This window comes from Ammospiza nelsoni, chromosome 5 (assembly GCF_027579445.1).
Source record: "Ammospiza nelsoni isolate bAmmNel1 chromosome 5, bAmmNel1.pri, whole genome shotgun sequence".
Classification (NCBI taxonomy): Eukaryota; Metazoa; Chordata; class Aves; order Passeriformes; family Passerellidae; genus Ammospiza; species Ammospiza nelsoni.
Genome location: NC_080637.1, coordinates 3025435 through 3033177, shown reverse-complemented (window position 1 = coordinate 3033177; position 7743 = coordinate 3025435).

Here is a 7743-nt window from a genome sequence, read left to right as displayed (position 1 = left end):
TGCCACCTACTTCTGGCCACTCCTGGCAGCAGGACACTGAGCTGGAATGATCTGCTGGATCTGCTCTGGCTGTTCTTATCCTTTAACTCCTGTCAGCTTTGTAAATGATCCCTTATTTACGTGAGCAGTGGCTCCTCTGGCTTCCCTGCATTTCTGTGGGATTCTCTGAGGGGTGGGATTGGTCTCAGTCTCCAACAGCACAAGGAGAGCTTTGGGATGGAGCTGTATTGGTGAGGTTTGCATGGAGCTTTGTGCCTGGATAGGCAGAGGGAACAAGAATGGAAGAGAATCCAGAGCAAAAACCATCGTGGTGATGTCACCGAAACTGCAGGACAAACAAAACCTCTCCAACTGCATTTTTTTAGTGTTCCAGAATTAAGGCATTACTTTATTCTGGTCAGGATGTGCAAGAGAAATAATTTCATCCACACATTGCCCATATGGTTCTTTATTAGATTTTTCACATACTTATCCACACAAAACCAAACCAATTCTTTTTTTCAATGTTCATTGGTCCCAAATGACACAATTCTTAGTTATTTAAAAAATTTTAGAGGTTGTATCATTTCCAGCAGCGATACTCATCATTATCCAGGGAGGGATGGAGGAAAACAACCCCAATTTCCATGTTGGTGATGTGCAAGACAGGGAGTCTTACAAGAGAATGGGAACTTAAATCTGCTTCCATCTCCAGAGACATTGTGAATCCACAACCCAAAGGGATAACCGAGTCAAGGTGGGAATACCCTGAGCTACTGTTGGAAATTACACAATTCCTACAGTTTTAAACTGAATTTAGTCAGGGGGTTTTTGTTCATCTTTGCCCGGGGGAAAGGAGGCTGAAGTTTCTTTTCAAAGGACTGTTCCACCACTTGAGGCCTGATGAGCTTAACATTTCAACAAGCTGGGAGTAGCACAAAAGATATGCGCAAGATAACAACCATTAATGGACATCAACTCCAAATATCACCTCTGGCTTGGTGCAAGACTCCTGGCCTGGGAAAGGAGAGATAAAAGAATGAGGACCTTGTTAACATTGTAGGCAAAGGGATCAATAACCAATAGGAAATCAAATACTAAAACCTGTGCAATTTGGGACCAATGAACATTGAACCAATGAATTTCTCTGGATTTTGACTGTACAAAGTTTGTGAAAAATCTCGTGAAGATCACGTGTGATGGAGTGATTTTCTCTTCACAACCCAGGCAATGTGTGGATGAAATGAGTCCTGCTGCACATCCTGGCCAGAACAGAGTGATGCCTTAATTAACACTGAAAATATTATTGGAGAGATTTTGTTTTTCTCTCAGTTTTGGTAAAATAGTCCTCTTATCCCTGAACACCTCACAGCATGCCATCATTTCCCCTTCATCCCTTCCAGGGAAAGCCAAACACCTTGGAAAACCACTCTTGGAAGGCTCTGGGGCTCCTCCTCACTGGGAGCATCGATGGGCAGCGAGGCACAAAGGATGAGCTGAATTTTTGATGAGCTGATTTTCACTGGTTTTCACAGCACCGTGGCCCTGAGGGGGTGTTAATCCACACCTGGGAATGTCAGATCCGCACAGCAAAGCCCTAATGGATTGTTTGATTTTCAGCAGAGTGGGGAAAGGAGCAATTCCCTTGTGCCAGCTGGGACAGGCAGGATTTGGTGGTGACAGAGGGACACGTTCAGACACTTGATATTTGGGATGCTCTGCCTCGTCTCTCCAGGGAGCCAAAGTCTGGCAGGCACTGGCAGCAGGATGTCTGAAATGCCTTCTCCTTGCTCGTCCTTGGAGCTGCAAAGAAATAAGTTCTACCCCCACCTCCTGAACAGGCAATTCCTTCTGTCTCAGTCTCCCTGAGAATCTTTCTCCACGACTCAAAAAATTGAATCACATTCCGTGCACAGATATTTATGCACTCTCACATAGGTGTACAAACAGGGAGTGGTAAATATCTTTAAAAAAAACCCAACAAAACGAGCAGTTTGCAAATGAGTCTGAATTCACATTGAATTTAATGAGTAATTTAGAACGAGGAGATGAAAGGGGAATTCCGGGAATAAAATAATTTAAAAAAACCCTTGTGCTTGGACAATTTCAAGAAGAATGTTTCAGGTGACTCAAAGCAGGATTTTAATTCAAAGAACTGACCCAATTTTCGAAGAGGAAAAGGACCAAAACAGAAAACATGAATTTGGAGGGAAATTATTTTTCCCTGTTGACTGAAATGTTTTGCTTTTAAAACACAAATGCAAACAAAACTGCTTGGTTTCAGGGCAGCGAGTCACAAACATGACTTCTCAGATTTTGTAGGTTTATGTTCCTTTTAAATAATTATTCTGGGTCAAAAGCAACCAGCTTGGCCTTTGCACTTGTGGGTTCTTTTTCAGCTTTGATGTAAAGTGAACCTATTTCTGGCCATTTCCAAAGTCAACAGAAGAGGTATTTTTCTTGTTTGTCTTAAATATTTCTTATTTCCAGTAGTGGGGCACCACCACACTTGTGGAGGGAATCCTTCCCAACCCTTCAGGGATGAGTCTTGGATCACTCTGCTGGCACCACACCTCTATGGATGGGATATTTCCATATGAGCATGGTCTGGCTGTCCCATATAACTGAGGTCATGGCCCCAGGAGTGTCACTGGATCCTGGGAAAGCTGTTCTGTTGCCTTCTGGATTTTGGAGGAAAAACAGAGCACAGCAAATAGGCCAGTCTGGAAGTTGGGCACCAAGGGGAGCTTGATTTGGGAGAATTTAATCTGAATTTGGGTTCATTTTGAGGTCATAGCTGGGTCTCACTGACCTAAAAACCCCATTATTTTTCATGTGTCCTCCTGACCTGCTCAGGTAATTAATTCCCTGTGAGCCCAGGGATGTGACCTGTCCATTCTCTGGCACAAATGAAAAATCACATCCTCCAGAAAAAGATCAAGAGTTGGACTTTGCTCATCCTTGGGGGTCCCTTCCAACTCAGGATATTCTGGGATTCTGTGATAGATCACTTCCTCTTATCATCATCACCGCCTCAGCGTCTTGGTGTTGAGCTTTTGAGCCTCTCAACTTGTGGCTGTGAGTTTGAAAAGAGGAATTTCTCTTGGAAGTTGAGAGCCAACATGAAACATTTCCCCCTCCATCCGCAGCAAACCCAGATCCCCTCCCCAGCCTCTCCCCAGCTGAAGTAAACTGGCCATTCTTAGCAAAGATGTCATTTACTGGTGCTTGAAGGATTAAAAGCTTACAGAGCTGCCTGAATAGGGGAATTTGAAAGGAGAACTTTTTTGTTAACGAGAATGTTTTTTGCAATTATGATGCTTTTGGTATTGTGACATTTTAAATCGCAGCAGCATTGTTTAAAGGACTTAGGGAGCAGTCAGCAAAGCAAGTTCAGCAGAGCAGGAATATCTGTCAAATTCCTTGCTTGGAGAAATGTTCACCACAAATCCTTTCTGACCCCGTGGTGTTTCAAACTCCTGGCAAGGAAAATGATGTCAGGGAGTTCACTCCAAACATTATCCTTTTCCACACCTCATTTGTCTCCCTGGTGGCTTTTCCCTGGCAAATCTTGGGTGTGCACCCTCTTTTACTGAAATCCCCTGATTTACAGCAGATCCTCCAGCTCAGACACCCTGTGCAAGGCAAGTGACCCAAATCTGAAGGTAAAAAGTGAAAAAAAAAGAAAAATGCCTTGTGAAACTCTCTATTCTGGTGTCTCATCACAGAGAAAATAAAAATAAGGCATTGTTTTTCCTTTTTCTTGTGTGGTGTCAGTGGTACTTCTCTGAATTAAGGCACTTTAAGGCTGCTGAGAATTTGTCTCTTGCCTATTAATTGAATTCTTCTGACTTCTCATTTCTGAGCTCCTCTGATTATTTGCTGAAAATTTCTGGCGAGCTGGAACTGGCTTCGACAGCATCTGTCAACAGTTCTTGTTTAATTACAGAGAAAGGGGAGAAGGGGAGGTCCTGGGAGATTCTGGGGGACAGAGGCTCACCAAAATCTGCATGACAGGAAAAAAATAAGGAGAAACAGGACTTAGTGAGCTTGGCATGAAGTTAGGCAGCAGTTATCCTGGCAGAGAGGGTTGCTGAAGAGCTGTGAAACTGCCAGAACGAATTGCTGGGATCCAGGGGGACAGGAAACATTTTGCAGACTGGGATTGGAGAGAAAGGGGATTTTACAGAGCTGATCCTTCGAGAATTGAGATTCCTCGTGCATTGTGTTGGATAAAGTCACTGACGTCATCTTCAGGTGGGACAAAGTCACAGCTGTTGTCCTTCCTGAACCTGAGACCTCATCAAGAAGAAACCTAAGTGTCTTTCACTGGATCCAGGATCTAGGATGTTGGGGAATGGTATCTCCAAGCAGACTTCACACTCCTACCTTCTCACCCTGCCACTAACCAGGATCTCTCCTCCTGATTTTTAAACTGTTCCTTCCCCTCAGCAGGACCCACACTCTGGGCCTGTCACCTCCTCCAGCCTTGCTCTGTCCCCAAATGTTTTAGCTTTTATATTTTTCACATTCTGTCCTGCTTTTGTGTGCAACTTTGAGCTTCATATTAAGTATTAGCAAGTTCTCTTCACAGGGTAGGCAGACAAAACAATCATTTTCCAGCTTCAGAACAAGGACAGCCATCCAGGCCCAAAAAACATAAAACACTGTGGGCTGGAGAGAGAAGAACAAGCAGGGTGGGACTGCCTGGGCTAAAGCTGCAATGGGACAATGAACTGCAAGGTGCAAATGGAGCAGAGCTGATCCCAGGGACAGACCCCGGCAGCGCTCGTGCATTTTGGGGCCGTTTTGGTTCATCTTGGGTGCAGCCCTGGCTGGGCTCTGGTGCTGCCCAAGGTGCACCGATGGAGGAGATGCTGTGAATGAATCCCTGCTTTATTCTGGAACTCTGCCCAGCCTCTGCTCTAGCTCAGCCTTCTCAGGGTATCACCAGCACATCCTGGGCTGTCTCCTGGGGTGCTCCCCATGACCTGGAGCTCTCCTGAGTCCTGGAGGTGGCCTGGGGGCTCCTCCATGGGCACAGCTCAGTTGTTCCAACACCCCTTCCATCCCTGCTGGCTTCCCTGATCTCTGAGCATCTCCCTTGGAGTCAGTGAGAACATCCCACTTGGTTTTCCCACATCCCTGCAAGAGGAAAATTCACCATTGCTGTGGTGAAAATGGGAAATCCTCGCAGCTCAGGTCCTCCCAGACCCAGAGCAGAGAATTCCCACTTCAGACCCTCCAGAAACACACAGGCAGGCACAAAAGTGATTTTTCTCTGTGGCATGGTCTGTCCCCAGAGCCTTCTGACCATGTGGATAAGAATTGTAGGAAATGAGGCATCTCTGGAAAATGTGGGAGCTTAGGCTGACTTGTTTCTCCAGCCCAGGAGCTCTCCTGGGCTCACACCTCCCTCTGTGCTCACACAACACCTTTCAGAGGCTCTGTGTTTTGCCCATACTGCTTAGCTTACTATTATTATTATTATTATTATTATTATTATTATTATTATTATTGGGCTGAGCACATCACCCCACCACAGCATTGACTGCAGAGCCAGCCACGCAGCCAAGAATGAAGATTAAAAGTGGGGAAGAAATCTGGCAGAGAATTACCTAATTTAATACATTTGAAACTCAATAATTATTTCTTTAAAAATAGGATTTGCTGAAGCAACTTCTGGCTTTTAATTCTTTTCTTTTCCTTTTTTTTTTCTTTAATCACTGCATAATAAAGTAATTAGTAATTTGTGTCACTTCTGCATTTTTTTTTCCCCTTAGTGTAATCACAAGGGGTGACACATTTTCACAGCACACTTCAAAAAAAAAGTATAATGGAGAGAGGCAAAAATCAGAGCTGGTGTTTGAACCCTCTCAAAAGTCAGTAATGCACATCATGTCTGCTCAAAATTATGATTACATCACTGAAGACAATTTATTAATTAGAGAAACCCAGGGTGGAGGGCGAGGGCAAATACCCCGGGACAGATTCTGGGTTTAAGGGACCCCAAGGATTCCAAGCAGGAGGACAAGAGGCAGGAACTGATGCACAGGAATTTAACCCTGAATATGAGGCTCAGAGGGATCCTGTGAATGCCTGAGAGGGATTTTGTAAGAATTCAGCAAGATCTTCTGGCTGTCCCACCCCTGGAAGTGTTCCTGCAGCGTCTGGAGCAAGGTGGAGACATCTGGATTTCTCCTTTGTCCCCAAAAATGGATGTGAGAGGGACTCCTGAGCTCTAGAGCAAGGTGGAGACATCTGGATTTATCCCTTGTCCCTAAAAATGGATGTGAGAGAAACTCCTAAGCTCTACAGAAAGGTGGAGACATCTGGATTTGTCCTTTGTCCCTAAAAATGGATATGAGAGAGACCCCTGAGCTCCAGAGCAAGGTGAGACATCTGGATTTATCCCTTGTCCCCCAAAATGGATATGAGAGAGACTCCTGAGTTCTAGAGCAAGGTGGAGACATCTGGATTTATCCCTTGTCCCCAAAAATGGATGTGAGAGAGACTCCTGAGTTCTAGAGCAAGGTGGAGACATCTGGATTTATCCCTTGTCCCCAAAAATGGATGTGAGAGAGACCCCTGAGCTCCAAAGCAAGGTGGAGACATCTGGATTTATCCCTTGTCCCCAAAAATGGATGTGAGAGAGACTCCCGAGCACTCAGGAGCCAAAATATTGCAGGGACTCCTCTCTCTGAGCCTGACTTGACCAAGGCTGGACCAGCACTGCCAGACTGGGACAGAAAATAATATTGAATTAATTTGTCTCTATTTCTCCAGAAAAGCCCCATCTCACACACACCTTTAGCTGTGGTCTCTACAGGTTTTGGGCTGCTTTTGTCCAGTTCAGAGCTCCCTGAGCCCTCTTAGCCCTGCCAAGGAGGTCAAACCACACATTTGGGCTGAGAAACTTCGCTAAAAGGAGGGACCCTTCCTCCCAACCTGTTAATTCCAGTTTCTCCCCGTAATGGTCAATGTCCTCCCCTCCCTCTCCCAACTCCATCAGACAGGGCAATGATCCCAACAAGCAGACAGACCCTGAGGGACAGGCTTTGCTCCTCAGCAACCCAAATTTTCTAAAAATACCGGAGCCAGGACGTGACAGAGGAGCAGCACGCTGCTGCATACATATTAATGCTGCCTTTAATCCCCCTCCATGAATTTTAGGAGCTGAGAGGGAGCTTGGATATCCTCAGGCTGGAGGGTTGCTCACTTCTGTCCCTGCCTGCTGACACTCTGTGCCTCTGCTGTTGCCCCCAGTTGCTCCCTGCTGCCACATGTCCTCAGGTCACCTTCTTGTCCCTTCCCTGGCCTGATTTCCTCCCTAACATCACACAGGAGCCGTCACATTTCCCTTTGATCACAATCTCACCAGTCAGAGACATCATTTACAAACACAAGTTAAGCCCCATCCGCTTTTTTTCTTGGAAAATTGGTCCAATTTGAAGCTTCTTTTCCCCAACTTTCTGCAGTTCTGGTGTCTCCAGAGGCTGGTTCTGAAGTCCTTGGGTTCAGTAAAATCTCTTTCTTCAGTATTTGTGCCATATCTAGTTCAGATCCCTGCAAATTAGTTAAAAACAAACAAACAAAGCCAGATTTGTGCCATATCTAGTTCAGATCCCTGCAAATTAGTTAAAAACAAACAAACAAAGCCCAGTTCCAAAGCTGCTGCATGAGGTGGCTGCACATATCCATGGCCAAGCCTCAAACCATGCCTGGGAATTGCATCAGGGCATGAAAACTAAAACTAAAACTAAA